General features: G+C 39.9%; 1 protein-coding gene and 1 long non-coding RNA gene across 6 annotated transcripts in view; one reads left to right on the forward strand and one right to left on the reverse strand.

Moving 5' to 3' along the window:
- Positions 1–4038: 4038 nt before the first annotated feature.
- Positions 4039–18662, reverse strand: LOC308662516. Of its 2 annotated transcripts, none has more exons than XR_014025212.1 (4): positions 18589–18662; positions 9379–9425; positions 5366–5465; positions 4039–5030 (listed from the first exon to the last, which is right to left on the reverse strand). It is a non-coding gene; the product is annotated as an uncharacterized lncRNA (long non-coding RNA). The 2 variants fall into 2 exon arrangements; XR_014025213.1 differs by lacking the exon at positions 4039–5030 and adding an exon at positions 5119–5182.
- Positions 18663–19604: 942 nt separating this feature from the next.
- CSNK1G3 (casein kinase 1 gamma 3) overlaps positions 19605–20767 on the forward strand; it is a 60436-nt gene continuing 59273 nt past the window's right edge. For 2 of the 4 annotated variants that reach the window (XM_081318408.1, XM_081318411.1), the window contains exons 1-2: positions 19675–19797; positions 20417–20565. The gene's annotated coding sequence lies outside the window, so the exon portion shown is untranslated. Of the gene's footprint in view, positions 19798–20416; positions 20566–20767 lie in introns of all 4 variants that reach the window. The other 2 variants (XM_081318410.1, XM_081318409.1) reach the window with 2 other exon arrangements.

Raw genomic sequence — 20767 nt, forward strand, 5'->3', positions numbered from 1 at the left:
TGGTTGTAATAGTTTGTTGGTGGTTTCTCAGACATTTTTGATGTACTCTTTTTTACAGATTATGTTGGTTGTGCTATATTGGGTTTACAAAGAGGAGGAACTTATGTTGTTAAGGAATGACTCTGCTTTTGTCATTTGTTGAAAGCCTTGGACTGTCAATCCATTTAGTCATGGTATAAGCTGACAGAACAGGACTGTGAAAACAAACAACTGACTACTTTGATCTTATTGTCAAGATGGATTTGAGTTTTTCAACTGTGGAGGGAACAAAGAAAGAGGTCTTTAAGTGTGTAGCTCAGGCAAAATGTAGAGTATATTAAAGTGAAATGGTTGTGCCAGAATGAATAATTATTGCTTTAATAAACTTCACATTGTACAACAATCTACTGTAAAAAAATTGAATTTGAAAAAAAAGCACAGAATTTTTCAGAATAGGGAAGATAGTGAGACAAAAATACATGCTGTCCTTGTTCCTGTAAAGCAATTATTAAAAAAAATTTAAAATAGCAGGATTCAAAAAAGGTAACTGCAGTCAAAATTGGGGGTTAAATTACTAAAAATTTCAGATAGTCAGATAACATTTTAGCTGAAAGTATAGACAACTTAATTAAATTCATTATCCAGGTAAAAATAAGTAAAAAATGCCATCTTGCATACTTAATGAATCTTGGCAATGAAAAAAAATGAAGGTAAATAATTTTGTTGAGCTCATAATACTTAAATACTCTACTGGTGAAGTGATATCAGCAACCAAAACTTATATAAACTGATCATGAAAAATGGAAAATCATGGACAATCCAGTTGTACAAATTAAAACATTAAAAAATTTCAAGGGATGGCATCTGTGGGTGGTACATTTTTCACTATATTTTAGTTAAAAACTTATTTGGCTTATCTGCAGTTATGTTTCTCTAAGTGTCCTAGCAAAGAAACCTATCTATAGGTATTCCAGTGATAAAAAGATGAAGCAAAAATCTCTGAATTAAACAGAGGCTATTTATTAAGTCTCTGATGAAGTATACTGTAGCTTACAATTCCTGGTTATGTTTGGTTCCAAAGTAGAAGTCCCCAACATTCAATATATTAAAATGCCAGCAATGCTGTGAAAAGTTTAACTACCGTATTTTCCGGCGTATAAGACGACTTTTTAACCCATGAAAATCGTCTCAAAAGTTGGGGGTCGTCTTATACGCCGGAAAATACTATTCACCTCTCTGATCTGCAGTCCCCGGCAACGCGCTCTGAAGCCGCCTCCCAGCCAGCATGTCGCCACCAAACTTCCCAGCCCACACCGCGTCTAGGCACTGCAGCCCAGATGGGTCCGGTCCCGGTCAAGGACGCCGCGGAGCCCGCTGGCACCGGGCGACACCCGGCAGAGTTGTCCTGCGCGCGCGCTGGCCAGCTGCCGGGCGTCGGTGTGTCAATCACTCATCGGATCGGGGGAGGGGGCGGAACGGCTTGGAGCTGAGCCGCCGCTGTCGCCGTTGCCACCGGGGTTCGGACGGGAGGGAGAAGCCTCCTCTTCGCGAGCCTCCCTTGCCTCCGAGCCAGGCTGGCGATCACTGGAGGGACGGATGCGCCGTCGGACGGTCGGAAGAAGCAGCCGATGCACGGAAGGCAGGCTCACGACGAGTCGAGGTGGGCCTGCGTCTGTGGCGTGCAGGGATGGCGGGGGTGGTTCCCGTAGCGAGGGAGGCGCGTCCATGGGGAGACGGGTGAGGCCTGTGTGGCGTGCTGCAAAGAGGGGCCCCGCTGAATGTCGCGCCCGTAGGCCACGACAGACAGTAGGAAGGGAGCACCTTTGCTCCTGCCGAGACACCGCCTGACCCGCGCCGACCGGAAGAATCGCTTGCCTGGTCACAGAGTGCGGAACAGCGGTACTTGGCGCCCCTCTTGCCCGCAGACCATGCAGCGGCCCTCGCCAGCCGGCCTTGGCATGGCCGCCCCAAGCCCGGCTCTCTAGCGTGTCTTCCGGGCCCGCCTGGCCAACCATCTCCTGGGCGGGGCTTGGCTCCAAACGCGGCGGCTGCTCCGTCTGCAAATGCTATCTCAAAGCCGAATCGCGCTTGGCTGTGCAGGCTGCCGAAAGGCCGGGACTCAGAGTTCCCGCGGTGGTTGCGGCTTCTGGTGTGCTGTTTGCAGAGTCTGGCCTGGAAGAGCGCGTGGCTTTGCACCATTTGCATCAGACGGGGCTGAATCTGAATCGGGCTTGTGTTGGACACTTGGCAACTGGCATGTAAGTATTTTCCGGCGTATAAGACGAAAAACATTGAAAATCTTCTCAAAAGTCAGGGGTCATCTTATACGCCGGGTCGTCTTATACGCCGGAAAATACGGTAAGAAAATTATTAAGGACAACAAACATGTAGTTTATAGTCCCACACTTCTCTGGTTATAACATGCACAAATTATTTGGATGGTATGGAAACATTGCTCAGAGAAAATCATGTCTCCCTTCCAACTTTATTATTATTATTAAAGTACTGTAAGAACGAATATTTTGGCAATAGTTTGGAAAAGGGACAAATTTAATGACTGTTTCAGATGCTAATAAAGAGGTTACATTATACAATATTACCATTTAGAGAACAAGAAATCCAGGAAAATCTGCAAAAAATACTGGATGAAATTAGAAATAAAGAAATCAGACTGGAAAAGATACCAATGGTTTCTAAAATCTTACATCAAATTAAATTGTTCTACCAACAATTATTTATCTTAACAGTCTGAGAAATAGAAATTATGTGAAACAGAAGTATTTTTAATGTGCAATTAATCAGGAAGATGGCTGGCATACAATTTGGGAAAAGAAAGAGAAAATCCAAGAGTGAAATGGTAATAAAATGACCTCACTTTTATTCCAATGTTTATAAGAAACAGGAACTAGACATGCAAAAAAAAAGATCATTTACAAAGACAATATTTACTTAGTCCCTTACAAGCTTAGAGACATCTTACAAATGAACCAGTAAACCACCTTTGCAATACAGTTAGTCCTCAATTTACAACCTCAAATGAACCCAAAATTTCTGTTGCTAAGTAAGACATTTGTTGAGTTTTGCCCTATTTTACGATCTTTCTTGACACATTTGTTAAGTGAATCACTGCCGTTGTTCAGTTACTAACCCGGTTGTTAAGTGAATCTGGCTTCTCCATTGACCTTGCTTGTGACAAGGCTGCAAAAGGGGAATCACATGACTCTGGGGCACTGCAACGGTCATAAGTATGATTCAGGAGCCAAGAGCCTGAATTTTGATCATGTGACCATGGCCATGCTGCAATCGTGAAAAACGGTCATAATTTTTTTCAGTGCCGTTGTAACTTTGAACGGTCACTAAACGAACTGTGTAAGTTGAGGATTACCTGTATTAGATGCTATTAAAAAACAAAACAGGCGATGTTCAGGGTTCAGACAGTCCCACAAGTCAATACTATAAATGTTTTGAGACCAACTCTTACAGCCATTAAAAGATATAATGGATGGTGAACTATAGGGAGCTAAGATGTCTCAAACTTGGAAAGGAGCCGACATAGCACTATTACCAAAGGAGGGTCAAGATGCCTTGAGAAATAAAAAACTATTGACCAATTTCATTACTAAATAATGAACACAAACTTTTTACTGAAATTTTGTCTGAAAGATTGAAGAAGATTTTAGTTTTATATTCATTAAGACTAATCTGGTCTTTTTGCTAAAAGGACAATATGAGATACTCTAATGTGAGAACAGTTTTGAATGTTATCAAATATTTACAACACAACAATGAGAAAACAGCTTTAATATTTCTGGATGTGGAAAAAGCCTCTAACAATTTAAATTGGGTCTTTATGTTAAAAGTCTTGGAAGATATGAACTTCAGACAGAAATTTATTCAAGGGGTTACAGTGATTTAAATTTCATAACAAGCAACTATTATTAATGGAGACTTAAATAAACCATGTAAAATTCAAAAGAGCATGAGACTAGGAGGTCCCATAATCTCCTTTGTTGTTTATATTAATATTGGAAATTTTGACTAGAAATACTAGACATGATGAGGAAATAACAAGCATAGAAATTAGAAAATTTATAAAGTGAGGGCTTTTGCTGATGATTTAGTTACATTTCTACGAGACCACAAAACTGGTATAGAACACTTGATGAAACAGTTAAATGACTTTGGAACTTTAATGGGCTTCAAGATAAATTAACAGAAAACATTCAATTTTATTCAAAGGCACTTGATTTTTTTCAACATTTTTTGGTTATAATAAAATTAAGTCATATAATTCTTGAGTTTTCTAATGGGTAACCTTCAAAGCCTTATCAGCAATTTATAAGTGCAATCACTCTTCCCACAGGAAAGGATATTTTTAGTTGACTTCTTCATCTTTTCAAAAATCTATTTCATTCAAATTCTTAGTATTTAAAAGCTAAAACCACACTATCGTTCCCCTTTGCTATGTTTTACTTAAAATAAAATGTTACAAAACTGGCAAAAAAATATTTTTCTTCTTAAACTGATAGAAGAAAGGCTCACTCAATGAATATAAAGCTTGCAAGTTCTGAAGGTTTTTCAATCTTGAACAGGTCGGATAAAAGAGATTATGGGAACAAGATACATTTATTTTCTTGTTTATATTTGTTGTCAAGATTGGAAGTCACTGTATTTTTTTTCTTTATAGTTCTTTTTTATCTTACTCTGTACTTTTTACTTCTTTTTACTTTCCTTTATTTTTCTGAATATAGATTGTATTTGTTGTTATAATTAAAAATCTTCATTATATATTCATTTTACCTATCTGTTTCAATATGATTTCATAAGGCAAGTTACAGATTTTTTTTATTAAGATTAACAGATAAGTATTAACGATTTATAACATCAGAATTATATAGATCTACCTCGTGTCATATTATGGAAATTTTATAGGAGTGCAGTGACTCACCTGGTGAGGGCACTGGGTTGATAATCTGCAAGCCCGCATTCGAAGCCTGATTGCTGCTTTGTGATGGGGTGAACTCCCATCATTTGCTTCAGCTCCTGCTCATCTAGCAGTTCAAAAGTATGCAAATGTGAGTAGATAAATAGGTACTTCGGTGGCTCATTAATGGAGATATGAAAGGAGCCCCCACCTGGATGTCCCCTGGGCAATGGCGATGTCACCAGTTAATCTTTTCACTATGGAAGTTCTTCAGTGCTTCTGACACCAATGTATAATATATGAAAAATTTATTACTACTGTATTTCAAACACGACAGGCTCAAACATTCTGGAAAAATACTTTGAGATAGGATCTTCTACTTAAAATTCTCTGTGGCATAACATTCTTTAAAAATCTATTTTGGCAAGTCATCAAAGAATTAAACATAAAAGATAACATTACCTTCTTATAAAGCTGCATTTCATAAACTGCATTCTTCCTTCATTGTTTTGGGGGAGTTGTACAACCATTTTTGGAGAGCATGCTCATTTGGTTATTCATTCTGATAAAAAATGTTTTAGGAAATTGTGAAAATCACTCACTTATTATTCATAATTGCTATTGGTTTACTGGTCAGCTTTATAAACCGGTGTAGCATAAGAAATTAATTATGTTCTTAGCTGAAGAAACAGCAAGCTTAAAATACAGCAAACACAACAGCAAAAAGCTCAGAAGAATGCTACATTTAAGGATAATTTGCGTCAAATCTGGTTGCCATTTCAAAATTATATTAATATTTTATAACAGAAATAGCTTTCTAGGTAAAAATAGTGAATATATTGTTTGAACTGCATTTGTCCATTCTTATACCTGTTTTAAAATATTTCAGTCAGGAATTTTTCTCTATGGAGCATTTTAAAAATCAGCAGTAGTAGAACAGATGCCAAATTATGTATAATTGGAAGGATTTCATTTCTAGGAAGGAAATACAGTAAGAAGTGTTCTGAAAATGATTTGTATTCTGAATCGAGACTGCTGTATTGTGATTAATCCCTTGTTATCACTGTTAACAACCCTTCTCCAGATAGCTGAACTCATGAAATACCTTGATCATCCAGAAATACCTTTATTTGCATGTAGCATAGATTACAGCATGATAAGGTGAGTTAGGAGATATTGTACAGTATTCCAAGGTCAGAAGATGGTAATAACTCACAGCGCCTGGTGATTAGGATCTTCATCCCTACCACCTGAATCACTCCATTGAGGAGGAGATGGTACAGGATGTGAGATGCCACCACCTGAATCGCCAGTGTCCTATTCACAAAAAACCTCACCCTCTTAGAAAATGTCATGAGCTTAGAGCTAAGACTATACAAGAGCGGAAAGAGGTTCTCTAAAAACTTAGAATATGCTACAGGTGCTTGCTGTGCCTCATATGACCATTTTGCTAAAAATTGTAAAGCCTTTGTCAAGTGCACAGAATGTAATAGCGACAAGCACGATACAGCTATGCATCCTGTTCCACTTCTAGGCAATCCACAGGAATCACCTGTATCCAACCCTGCTTCAAATTATGGCGGGGAGCAACAAGCTCACGCTCCAGTCACAAAGGTCTCATCTTTACCCCAATCTTCAAGTCAGAGACCTTGTTCTATTTAAGGACCATCAATCTCAAGAATTGAAAGGCACCAAAAACTTTCATCAGACTATTGCAGAACTTGTCTTGCTTTTGCCCCTTGAAGACCAAATTCGTTGCCTTTCCTGGTTGGATCCTGACTCCAAGAAGACAAGTTATTTGAACTTTAATCTAGACTATTTGCAGCCTGTAATGGCAGTTCTTATTATTGCAATATGTATGCATGTTTATTTCTTATATTTATATCTCTCAGGTTTTAATGTCTCATATATCTCAGGTTATCTCTTATATCTCTCAGGTTTTATGTCTTATATGTATGCATGTTTATTTCTTATATCTCTCAAGTTTTTATGTCGTATATATCTCAGGTTATCTCTTATATATCTCTCAGGTGCTTTATGACAACCAGCAAACTACAAACATGTATTTGCATTTGAATAACTACCGTTATATAATTTTATATGGTGGTATTATGAAATACCAGACGGGGAGTGTGCTGCCACCATGTGGCTGTTTTACGGAAATTACAATGTGGGCAGCCAGAACCCCTCCTACCCTATGATGTATTTCCTCTCCCCTCCCCTTTTCTGGGATGGACTTCCTCCTTCTTCATCCCTGGAGATGTTCATTCTCCATTACCGGCAAACATGTGATAACCAGCAGACATGTGCTCCAGATCCACGTGCAGATGCTGGGAGTTATTACTATCTTCTGACCTTGGAAATACTGTTCAGACATCATCTTAACGCACCCCACCTGTTGTATTCTACTCTACATGCAATAAAGGTATTTTTTAGATGATAAAGGGTGTTTCCACGAGTTCAGCTATCTGGAGAGAGAGCTGTTAATGGTAATGGCATCTGCTTATATAGACCATAGAAGTCTTAATAAGGGATTAATTACAGTACAACGGCTTTGATCCAGAATAATTTGTATAGTGATTTATGTAGCATATAAATTTCTTACGAGCTTTGGATTGTTTGCAAAAACAAAGTAGGCTCTTTAAAGATATTTTCAACAGAAATGTGAAAAACCAGTTTGTTAGATGGACAATTTATCCTAACTATGCTGTTTTCTATATAACAAAAAAAGAAGTGCAAATATCATCAGACTAATAAAAACCAAGACACTGCTTACACAATATTGCTATAGCAACATTAATGCCGTAATTATGCATCTATTGCAAAAAAAAAACTTACTAGGATTTACTCTCAGGTAACAATGCATGGAAAGTAGCCTCAAGAGATTTTTTTTAAACAATATATTTTCTAATCCATTTTTGCTTGCCGTTCTATGATTTAATCTGATCAGTTTAATCTGATGTGAATTCTGGCTGAATAAAATAAGTGTTGTGCTACAGATATTCATTACAGTATTTGGCAATTTTAAGTGGATTCAGGGCACTACAGATTAATTTACAGAACAAAATTGGATGTTGTTAATAAAAGAAGGAAGAGTAAAAAAGAAGATATATAGCCTACAGCAATGAAGAAAATTTAAAACCAATGGTTTTTGTCATTATTGGATGCTCAGATTAGATTGGTAATGTTCTTCTATAAATCAGTCTAATGTAATAATTGAAGACTAAGATTAGAAACAAGGTGGCCCATGTTTAGCCATGCAAATCATTCTGGACTCGATCACTAAGCAGAACCTATTTCACAGGATTGTTATTTTTAAAATAGCTGTTCTGTACCAGCCTACTACCGGCCCTGCAGAAAAGGCAGGGACAACCCCTTTACAAAAAGGCAAGAGGCTGGAACTAAGCCTGCCAAATTTATTGACCCAAAACAGAGCAAAACAAAAACACGAACCATGAAACGGGAGCTATTCAAACGGTTGTCTTCAGCAAATCAGCCCTCCCACACATTCCCCTTTTAAACAGTTCAAGGCGTGGCTTCTCTCTGCCTCCTTCCGAGGTGCCCCATTGCCTTCCTCTGTTTACTCCTGATTGACTGCCTCCTGTGTTGGGCGTCCTTGAACAGGGCCAGCTGTGGGTCATCTTCATCCATGCTGTCAGGCTCACACAGCTGGGTCTGCGTCGTAACCAGATGGGAGGGGCCTGGCTGAGGGCTCTGCAAAGCCTCAGGGCTGTTCTCTGCAGGCTCTCCAACACCCCCCTCATCCTCCTCTGAATCGTCCGACCCAACTGCCGAACCCACAGGCTGACCCTGAATCACAACAATAGCTTCCATGGGTAGCATATAAATGGAATGGGGTGTGTGTAAGAGATGCTTAATTTTTTTATTAGTTTTATTTATTTATAACATAAAATGTGAAAATACAAAAGCAAATAGTAGGGGACAACAGTAGAAAAAGGGAAAACAAAAAAGGTGGAAGAAAGGGAGGAGAAGAAACAAAAGGCATTGACTACCGACTCTCTCTGTTGCAGCAAAATCAGACATTAAAATCAAATCTCAAGTTTTTACACTTCTATAGTAGTATGCACTAGCCAGTTCTGTATCGGCAAATCAGTCTAATCAGTAAAACCCAAAATCATAATATCATTTTTTTCCACCTCAAGCACAAAGTCCAGAAGTGGTTTCCAAGTAGAAACAAAAGTACCTAATGTTCTTTTCTTTTATCAGCACAGTCAATTTGGCCATCTCTGCTAATCTCATCAGCTTTTGTAACCAGTTGTCCATGGTAGGAATCCAAGCATCCTTCTACTTTTGTGCATAGAGCAATTTTGCTGCTGTCGCCATATATAAAATCAGAGTTCCAAATTTTTCCCCCACTTCTCTTTCCATTAGACCAAAAAGTTTCTGGTTTAATCTTTATGTTCACTTTAAGAATTCTGCATTAATATATGAATCCTACTTCAATATTTCTTTACCTTAGGACATGTCCACCATACTGCTAAGCTTGTAAGCCGCCCTGAGTCTTCGGAGAAGGGCAAGATATAAATGGAATTAAAATAAATAAATAAAATAAATAAATGATAAAAAGTCTCTTCTTTACATTTCCAACATTCATTTGAAATAACTTTATACATGCTTAATTATAGATGCTTAATTTTTTGAGGACAATGATCCACAATCATTTTGGCTCCGATATCAGAGGAAGTCATCTGGCTGTTCTTTAGGATTCTGTTTGACATGGAAATCTTGATAGGCATATGAATCGGTAAAGACTATCAGCTGTTTTCCTCTGCCTTTCTTGTTCCATAAGACAATCCCAAAGAGGAGTTATCCCGCGGAAGTGAGAAACACAATGTTATGGAAGTTGTTCTTGTTTTAAAAAATTAATAAACTTTTATTAAATGAACTTTGCCTTACACTTTCTAGGATACACAAGGATACTACTAATTATGTAGATCTACTGTGTTTCCCCGAAAATAAGACCTGGTCTTTTTTTTGCCTCCAAAAGAGGCACTAGGACTTATTTTCAGAGGATGTCTTATTTACTTACCTGAGGACCGCCGCAGCCAGGCCTTCCATGCCCCGACACCTGTTGCACCACTGCCTGACTTCTGCAGCCACTCGCAGGCTGCAGGGAACATTGCGCTGGTGCCGCTGCTCATGGCCAGACACGTGTCATGTGCTAGTGGCAGCACCGAAGCAATGCACCACACGGCCTGTGAGCGGTTGCAGAAGTTGGGCGGTGGCGTGATAGGTGTCGGGGCATGGGAGGCTTGGTTGCAGCAGTCCTGAGATAAGCGTGGGCCAGCTTCCCCCCCCCCACCCTAGCTTAATTTTTACGTGTGTATCTCACTTCTTCTTGTACAACCAGATGGCAGGACTGAGTGGGTGGGGTCTTAACTAGGGTTTCAAATCACTTTCAAGTGAGATATGGAACTGAAATTAATTTGGTCATCTTGGACAATGTTGATGAAGAACAGAATGTGGAAAACTTGGTCTTATCAGCTATTTCTGTATTCATCCTTCTACATGCTTTGTGATGAGGTTCTCCAGACTTTGCAGCACTAATACTGAGATGCTAATCTGGTTTTTTGCAGATGCTTTACCCCATGTCTCTGCAAGGTTTATTCAGTGAAATAGGTCCAAAGAGATATTACGTTATGGAATTTGTAGTCTGCATGGTTTGAACTTGGGTGTGTGTGTTGGTTATTGATTAGGGGCCCTATGAGGTTCTTGGAATCATTTTGCTTAATTGAAGATCTGTTTTTAACATGTTTAAGTCTTAAAAGTCTTTTAAGGACTTTTGTGCAAGAATAAAAATAGTTTTTCCGGGGTTTTGAATCTCATGGCAGAGACTTCCCATTTTCCAACCAAGCAAACTGTATTAGGACCATGAATTTCTTAGAACAGAGATAGCCCTATATAGTCCGATTTTGCAGTCTATGCCTTATGGTTGAATTCTCTGAATTTCAGAGTATTAAACCAAATGGAAGAATTTTTTCACTATAGTCTATGCAAAGAAGTTTTGTAGGAAAGGACGATTATAAAATTTATCCCAAGTGTCTAATTTTACTTTTTCATAAAAATCCTGGTATATTTAATTTAAAATATTTATTAAATTTATATACTGCCCTACTCCCAACAATTCTAAATGGTTTACAAGTAAAAAAAATATTAAACAGTGTATATATTTATGTATACACACATACACACACCATAACAGATAAAATCAAAGGAGTAAAATACAAGAAGATAACAAGACAAGAACAAAAAAGAAACAGACCCACACAATCCAAAGGGGCTTCAATCATGTTCATCAATGCCTGGGAGAAAAGCCAGGTCTTCGGGACCTTCGAAACATCAGAAAAGTGGGAGCCATCCAGATCTTGCAGGGAATCTCATTCCAGAGGGCAGGTGTATTTCACAGACTGTACTGTTTAACTGTAGCAACCCAGAGCATACCAACCCTGACAAACAGAATCAACTACCTAGAGCAGACATGTCAAACTTGCGACGTCACATGACGTCGCGCAATGTATCGGAGCTTTTTCCCCATTGCCGGCAATGGGGTGGGCGCAGTTTTGTTGCGACACGTCCGGCCCGCAGTTTGACACCTCTGACCTAGAGTCTAGGTGGAAGATAGGTCTTCCCTGAAGTAATCAGTCCCTGTGCCATTTAGGGCACTATAGATAACTGGACCCATTGGGCCATCACTTCAGAGCTATTTCCTTAACTAATCAGAAAAACAGAGTGACCACAGACAGGGAAAAAAACAGTGATAACAGGACTTCTTGCTTTCTATTGGCTTCTCTACTGAGTATCCCAGTGGGAAACTGGTAGGGAGCATCAGAAATCTTCATCTCTCCCTTCTTTCCTCTCTGTTCCTTCCTTTCTTCCCCCCTCTGCCTTTTTGCCACATGATGTTTAGACTTCCTGCTGGCATTTCCAACGACTTAAATGAGGATCATAAAGCCAGCAGGAAGTAGCAAGTTCAAGCCATCAGGCAGGTGAATAGCTGCTGTTGAGTGGGAGAGGGATTGAGGGGTTGTGCGGGTGGCTGGAGTGAATGTAGAGACCCTGGATGAGGGGCATGGGTGGGAAAGACTTACCCCAGCAACTTGCAATCTTCCCTGATCGACTCTCTCCCTGAAAGCTTCCCACAAGCAATGACTTTGCTATTCGGAAGGTTTCAGGGAGTGTTGGAAATGAAAATTATATGCTGCAGCTGATCAGTTGTGGTGCTGAAGCAACACCAGTGGAGCAACACTAAAGTCATCACAATTTTTCCAAATTTCATTCCATGGGAGTTATAAGTCCCAGAATTTTGTAAGTTTGAATTACCTTGGTTAAATAATAGTTGCCCAATTGAAAGTTAGAGTGAGAGTTTTAATAGTATATAGATGACCATGATGTTATCTCAATCAAGAATGAAATGATAAATTGAACCCAATCTTTATTAAAAGCTTATTTATTAAACTTTTTATATATATCAGTAAAACTCACACAGCCTCACCTATTACATAAAATGATGTTGAAATGATGGAAGAACACTGTAGCTGACTTTTTTCACATCTGACCAACCAGAGGAACAGTTCACAATGGACTATATGGACTAAGACAGGGGTCCCGAATTCCTGGGTTGCGGCCTAGTACCAGACCATGGCCTATTTGGAAATGGGTCTTGCAAGTGGTGGGCCGGCTTGCATGTGTGCAGCTCAACTTGTGCAAGTTGAACTGTGCAGGGGTATATGCACGTCGGCCCACCTCTCATGTGGCCCGATCCACCTCTCTTCCCCACCTGGGGCCTCGAAGCCGCAAAGGTTGGGGACCACTGGTGTAAGAGATATGGTTTCACTATAGAGGATACAAAACAACAATGAGAAACCAGATGTCTGCTATTGATGCAAAGGAAAATATCTCTTTGGGAATTGCTAGTCAGGTCATTCATGTCTTTGTCTCTACCATGAAGTCAACTGATATTAAATTGAAATGTGGCACAAAGTCATTTGTGTGAGAATAGGAAAAGATCCCAAGTACTTATTTTAATGATAGCCAAAATACTGCACAGAGAAGGAACCACTAGCCACCTTTATACAGATTGCCGTGGTGCAAATAGTATATTTCACTGTAATACTTGCACTGTGAATAAAACTGAAGTTTCCAGGAGTCAACACTGACTACACACAAAAGACAATAGTATAAGGCATGTATGCCCAATCTTTTGGTTTGCCTAAGCCTCTTTGTGTGAAGAGGAATTGTCTTGGGGCACATATAAAATATATAGTTAAAGTATATAAATATATACTTTATAAATCAGATAATAATATTAAATATTTATGATCTTGTGGGGTTGCATTACTGGTTGCTCAGGGCTGAATGCAGCATCTGGGCCATGGGTTGGACATACCTGTTGTCAGGTATTACAAGATGGCTTGAAATTCCAAATACAGCCACAAAATGAACATTTCTATTTTACACTGTATTGACCTAAATATCAGAAGCTTCGAAGAATATTAATTGCTTTGATACAGGTTAAATACAGTGTATAGAAATACAAATATTTATTTATTTATTTTATTTATTTATTTAGTTTACTAAAGCTAGAATCTAAAATTAACCTCAATAGAAATATCCTATGTAGTATGTAGTGTATTTCAATTTTAGGTAAATGACAATTTTTAAGACAAACATCAAAGAATTTGAGATTGATTTAGAAGGTTACTGGTTATAAATAAATTTGAGGGGAAAAACAGAACTCCATAAATACATTATTTCCAGCAGTAGGTAAGTAAGAGTCTTTTGTATTCAGATATACAATACCTTGATGCAGAGTGCATTACAAAATGTGGATGTTTAGTCAGTTTTGTAGCTAAAGAGCAGACAAACCCAGGCCTTACCTGTGGTCCAACACCTTAACCACTATATCATACTGATTCATTGGGTATAAAAGCCTTTTATTTCTTTTAAGAGATATATAACCAATATTTGGTTTGAATAATTCTTAAGAGTCAAAAATATATTCTCATTTTTTACAGCAAACATAACAGCATATTTGGTGTTGATGATTCAAGCTCAGTTCATAGCATCATAATTTTATTTATGTTGATCTCAGGATTTATCATGAAATATTTATCTAAAGAAATGGGATTGACAAGACTATGCAAACCAAGATCTCTATTTGCTCTTCATTTTATACCCTGCATTGACTGAGAGTAAAATGTTTATTACATTTTTTTGAACAGGATCCAAGAAGAGGCAACAATCCAACGTACAATTAAGGATGCCTAAGTTCCATTGAAATAAAAAAAACACAATGGGAGTTAATGTGCTTAACAGCATACTGGATGGTGGCCATTTCTTAATCATCTTCCAACAAATGGATTTTGGTTCCCGAACTTGTGAGCATGTGAAATAATAAACTGAAATTGACATGGAAATGCAGTTTTTAAAAAGTACATTTTGGTATGAGAGACACTGTGAAGATACATGATGGAATTTTGAAGTAGCATTTAGCTAGCAACAAAGCCAACAGAATAGTTTTAATTACTTTCAGCAGGAGTAAAACCTATCTTTCTTTGATGCTCCTGACCACTTTGGCACTGACCTCTTTTTACTTATTTTCATGTTTTTTCTCATCTTTGTTTTGCCATATAAACTATTCAGGACTGTGTCTTTCATTCCAGTCACCTGTTTTGACTCCTACTAGTTGGTTACATACAATATCAGTGGCAGGCGACAAATAAAGCAGGGAGAAAGACAGTAGAGACATTTCTCCTTCTCTCTAGGAAGCTAAATGAATTTCATTAATTAAATCTTAAACTGTGTTTCAAAACATCCTCAGACCTTGAATTAAACAAAAAAGATGTCACATTACATTCAAGGTAGGTTATCAATACAGATAATATTTACTTCCAATTCTATATAAACTGAATCAACCCCTGGGGCACAAGCTGAATGTGAGAATTAAAACGCTCTGTTAAAATCTAGTTAGTATCAGACTGAATCTGCCATTTTTTACTATTTAGAAGGATGACCTCTTTAATGATTTAAGTTGTGCTTGTCCGAGTTACATAAATTAATAACAACTCTGGATATTCTGAAAAGCTAAAAATGTGACAAAACAGCTGAATCAGGAACAAATAGAACTGCATACTAAATACTTTTTAAAACACATAGACATAACACAATAATTCAGCAAAAATGCAGGTGCGATATATTTTTAATAAAAGTAACATATTTTATAGGGATAAAAGCTCTCAAAAATACCATAAAGTAAATAGCAGAATTTCTATGGGAGATATTTTTTTAAAAAAAATCCTATTTTTTTCTAGTATTATCTTTGCTACTTGGGGAGAAAAACTAAATAAAATGAACTTTTTAATAACAGAAAATACTTGTAGCTTGGTTTTTAGATTTTAGCAGTGGTTTGCTCTCCAAGCTTGTCTCAATATAGTTTCTGAACTTTTTGTTACCAAACTAGGTAACATCTTCAGCAGGATTTTCTTTTCCTATTCTCCTTAGCTGATAAATGTCATGTCTTGATAGGCCAGACCATTTGAATTAATATAGCTCTAAATGAACAACCAATTGCACAACCAACTGACCACACAAGACATTTGTAAACTAAGGAGAATAGGACAATAAAATCCTGTTGATGATGTTACCTAGTTTAGTAATGAAATGTTCAGAAACTATATTGAAACAAGCTTGGAGAGCAAACCACTGTCAAAATGAACTTTTTTCTAGATGAGATGGCTTATTTTAAATTAAGCATAAAATGTATCTTTTGAATCTTAGATTTACATTACAGCAAAGGGATTGAAAAGAAATGGACTCAGCTATCTTTTCCATCTATACCACAGGTCTGCAACCCGCGGCTCTTTCAGCCGTCTCCTGCGGCTCCCAGTCCTCTGCCATGTGCAGTCCCAAAAAAAAACAACAAAAAAAAAGTGGGACTAAAAAAGTTCAACCAATCAATTCAAATATGCAGGGTAGGTGCATATCTCGCCTTGGCTCCTCTTCAGTCAAACCCTGTTCTGCGCGTGTGCGCATGTACGCACATGAGCACACATTTTTTGCAGCTCCCAGTTTTTCCTTTTGTGAGGGAACCGGTTCCGAGTGGCTCTTTCACTGTTTCAGGTTGCTGACCCCTGATCTATACCAAACATGTCAAACTTGTGATGTCACATGACGTCGCACAATGTATTGGGAGTTTTGCCATTGCCAGCAATGGTTTGGGCGCGGCTTCCGCATGACACGTCTGACCCATGGGCCGGCTGTTTGACACCCCTGATCTATACAATATGCTTATTTAGCTATGGTTAGATGCTTACATATTACACAAGCAACTGTTGTCCCAGGGTAATGCTAATATAATTTTCTAACTGCTGTGTGCTTTAATCTGCAAAACAGAAAAGAAAGAAATAGTACATAACATACTAACACTCAGTGCTACAATCAGGAGATCTAAAATAATTCTGGTTGAATGCACCAATCCATTGAACAACAGTGGTTTCACAATTTATGTGCACAGAAGGCATCAGTAAGTTCCATGGTTATACCAGAAACCCAGTCCACACATACAATATCCCAGAGTTCACTATTCTTTTCTTTATCAAGCAGTTAACAAATAAGGGAAACATTAAATGTTAAGCTGAATCAAGCGACATGACAGCTACATGCTTCCTCTCAGACAATGGTCAAATCCAGCAATCAATGGGATGGTCCAGAATGGAATGAGAATCTCTGGCACAGTAAGCAACCAATTCCCTAGGTCAAAGGATAGGAGCTTTATGTGGAGAATTCATAAGGCCAATTGCAAAAGAATGCATCTGTTGTAGCCAAGGACAATGCAATAAAAAATAACTATTACTGTATGTTTTTCAGAAAGTTATTGTCTTCAGCAGGCTTGAGTATTGATATGAAAAATGAAACTGATACTGATTATATCCAATTTAGATCAGGTCAATTTCACCTGCTGAATAATTGCTCTGATTTCTTCCACTGATGACAGAGCAGTTTCTAAACATCAATGAGTTATTATGTCTAAACTTTATAGTGTTAGCAACAATCCTTGATGTTCAGGATAAAAAAAAAACATTTAGCCCAGGGGTGTCAAACTGCCGTCCTGCAGGCTGGATGCGTCATGCGGAAGCTGTGCCCACCCCATTCCCGGCAATGGCAAAACAGTCCAGATATGTTGCACGATGTCATGAGTTTGACATACCTGATGTAGTCCAACCGTGTATGTCATAATGGCCAATTTGAGGCACAACTTAGTAAAAAAAGGAACTTCTTAAAATAAAGCCAGAAATTAGGTGTCTATTCCCACCGATTACCTATATTAAAATTTATCTCACCTATTATCATAAACTGAATTGCTAAAGACCATACTTCTTTTAGGGAATTCAGGGAGTCAAACCATAATCAGTGATTTGAAATAACTGAAAGTTCCCTAAGTTAATTGAGGCAACTGTTTTGATTCAAGAGGTTTTTAAAAAATCCTTTTTCATATACAACTCAAAGTAATGAATGTTCCACTCCTCCTCCTACAGCATTTTCCCCATAACAACAACCTTGTGAAGTGAACTGGACTGAGACAGAGTGACTAGCCCAAAGTCACCCAACTGGTTTTTCAAGAATCCTGGAGATCAATCTCACAAAGAGCCATAAATCCATTCTTACTATCTTCCTATGGAGAGGTCCAGACCAATGTAGACTCTTAGCTGGGATGGATGGAAAGAAGACAATTCTCTGTTTCAATGCATATTTTCAACTCATGTTTTCTAGAAAATAATTATTTATTAAACAAGCTTATATAGCCTCCCAACTCACTCAATGACTCTAGACGGCTTACAACTAACTATAAAATATAATACACTATGGGACATGACATAGGAACAAGCATAATGAAGGTCTGACTAATAAAAGAGCAGCTGTAAAAGCTACCAAGTTTATACAGCAGGCTAAGTCCCACTTTTTTTCCCCCAATAAATGACAATTGGCTGAATTTTCACAATCTTCTGACAAAAATTTAAAAAAGTCCCACTTGCTTAAGGCAGTATGTGAATCCAAGTATCCAAGATTCCCATATTTTTGTTAATTAGAACAACAATAGAAACAGTTGAAGAAACCATGGCTTTTATTTGATCACTAGTTGGAAAGCAAGTTCTGGCAGCAGCACAACAACAGTAGTAAGAACACAGCATAAAACAATTGCTCAATGATTCTCTTTTAAGCGGTTTTAGCTCACCAATTGCCTAATGTTTCTTAAGGTTTTGGTTCAGACAATCTTTTTCATTTACAGTACAGTGTCGTTGGGGATAGAGAATGTGCTACAGGCCTGATAAGAAGGCAAGATACGATACTGTCTGAGCTCTGATCCCCTCCTCTACCCCTATTTTTCCAATCTTATGATTGAAGCATCCATCCACTCTCCACTTTAGCTAATCCTATATCCATCAATCAAGTATATGACTACACCCATTCAATTTCTTATCTTGCTATTAGAGAAAAATATTTTAATGCTGTTTTTAAAGCCTCGGACTAACAAATACATCAAACTCTGGTCTTGATTAATGGAATATCCGGGGTTTAAATTGCCCTTTATTCCGGATAAAAAACAAACAATAAAATAAACTTAATATGTCCAGAATTACTACAGACTAAACCATCCTAGCACTTACCGCTGGGGAAAGTGACAATCCCTTCCAGAAGAGAGCCAGCCACCTGGCAAATCCCCTATTCAAGTGTCCACCGGGAAAAGCCATTGTGCCCCATCAGATACAATCCTCCGTCCGCTCACTTCGGAGTAAACTCCATTTTAATCAGAGGAACTGATTTCTGCAGTCAATGCAACCAGGAACGCCTTATAAAACTGTAATTCCCTTGTCAGGTTACCCCTTTCGGATAAAGGCAGGACAGACCCTCCAACCATGCCTCCAATCCAATCGTTACGCGGGTAAAAAAAAAAGAAAGGCAACCACCAACCCACAGGTCCCTCTTTCTTCCCGGCAGGTACAACCACGGCCCGCAAAAGACGGAAACCTCCCCCCTTTCGCTCAGCCTGCCTCTTCTTGTCGATTGGCCAGAATGCCTGTCTTTCAAGGGAAAGAGGAAGGCGGGCTCCCCAAACCTCTCTAACGAGAGGCCGCTAGGCTCTACCTGGCGCGTTTTCCCCACCGACCTCCCTCCGTCCCCACGCCGTTCCCGAAGCTCCTCCCTCTTTCCCTCGGCGTGAGTCATCACCGCTCTTAGCTCCGCCCACTTTCCTCATTGAATCCGTTTTTTTTTTTTTAAAAAAAACAGTCCTCATGGTCGGCTCGCTCGTGGGCGCGGCTCCACCCCTTCCAAGAGGCTCCGCCCCTCCACTTCAGGCCTGAGGCCCGGATAGCTCCCGCTCCTGGGCTTCGTGAGGCGGAGCGAGAAGAGCCGCCAGCGAGGAAGCTCCGTGGTATCGAATCGCCGCCACCAAGTCCCGGAAAGAGTTCCACATATAAGCCGGCTCTTTGCTGAATCGGAATCTCCCGTCCAGGTTTCGCGGGGCTCCTTTTTTTTTTCCTCCCGCTGGCCAGAGGGAGGGACGGAGGAGAGGAAACCAGAAGGACGGCAAGCCCAGCCGCTCACGCTTCCCGGCACACGGTCCCCAAAGCCTTCCCCTCGCCTCTCTGCCTCCTCGCGCCGGCCGGGGGCAGCGCAGACTCCTCCCCTTCCCTCTTTTTCCCACCCTCCCCCGTAACCGCAGCAGCAGCAGCAGCAGCAGCAGCAGCAGCGCCACCTTCCCTCCTTCCTTTTCCCGGTTCCTGCTGCCCCCGAAGCCTGAGACGCACCTGCACCTCCCAGCCACGGCGCGAGAGAAGGGCAAGGCCGGAGTCGGCCGCAGCGGCTCTTCCAAGGTAGAGTCGCTTCTTCAGCGCACCGTGGCCAAAAGGTGGGGGAGGCGGCGGCGGCGGCGGCGGGGATGGAGAGGGCTCCGGAGGGAGAGGAGGGGGGGGAAGGCGGCGGCGGCGGCGGGGAGGGGTGGCTCTCCTTGAAGAGTGTACAATGGAGAAGGTGGCAAAGGCGGGAGGGGTGGTGGTGGGGGTGTCTGGGCGGAAGAGGCGAAGGATCGGGGCCCGCCTCTTTAGTTGTGAGGCTTGTTGCTGCTTTTTTGTGGAAAAGGCAGCCGTAACCCTGCGGCGGATTGTAGGTGTTTATATATATATATATATATATATATATATATGTCCCTTCTGCGTGGGCTTCGCTGGAAAGCTTTTGGGGGGGGGTCCGCGCCGCGAAGGGTAAAAGCGCGGCTTCCCATCGGAACAGACGTGAGTGAGGTAAATTCCTCTCTTGCCGTGCCGTGTGGATGGGAGCGCGTTGTGTATGCGTGGTTTTTCTTTCGGGGATTTTTTTTTGGGGGTTTTGTTTTCCTCCTCCAGCGCGCTTACAGTGGAAAGGGTTATGTGTGCATAATACATGAGGGTTGAAGTCTTCTCTCACACGCGCACGCATCTGCTGTTCCTTGCGAAGGAGTGTTGTTAACGCGTTGTGATGACCGGGGAGGTGAGACGAAGGCTTTGCAGTTTGCCTGCTGCTCCATCCCGAAAACAGAAGACAAGTAGCAGCCTGATCCTTTTCCAATGAGGGACCATCCTCCGCAGATGAGATTTATTATCATGGTAAGAAACCAGTGTTGTTGTTGTTGTTGTTGTTGTTGTTGTTTTTGCTTGGTTGTATCGGATCTCCCTTTCTCAGTCACCCAGGATGCAAAGCAAGGTGATTTACTTTGGATCACTCACTGATGCTTGCGTTGAAAAACCAGAAAAGCTTTCTGTAAAGATCTGTTATTGTTAGACGTTCTTCAGAGTTTCAAAAAACTGA

The sequence above is a fragment of the Vipera berus genome, assembly GCF_964194415.1.
Source record: "Vipera berus genome assembly, chromosome: 2".
NCBI classification, from domain to species: domain Eukaryota; kingdom Metazoa; phylum Chordata; class Lepidosauria; order Squamata; family Viperidae; genus Vipera; species Vipera berus.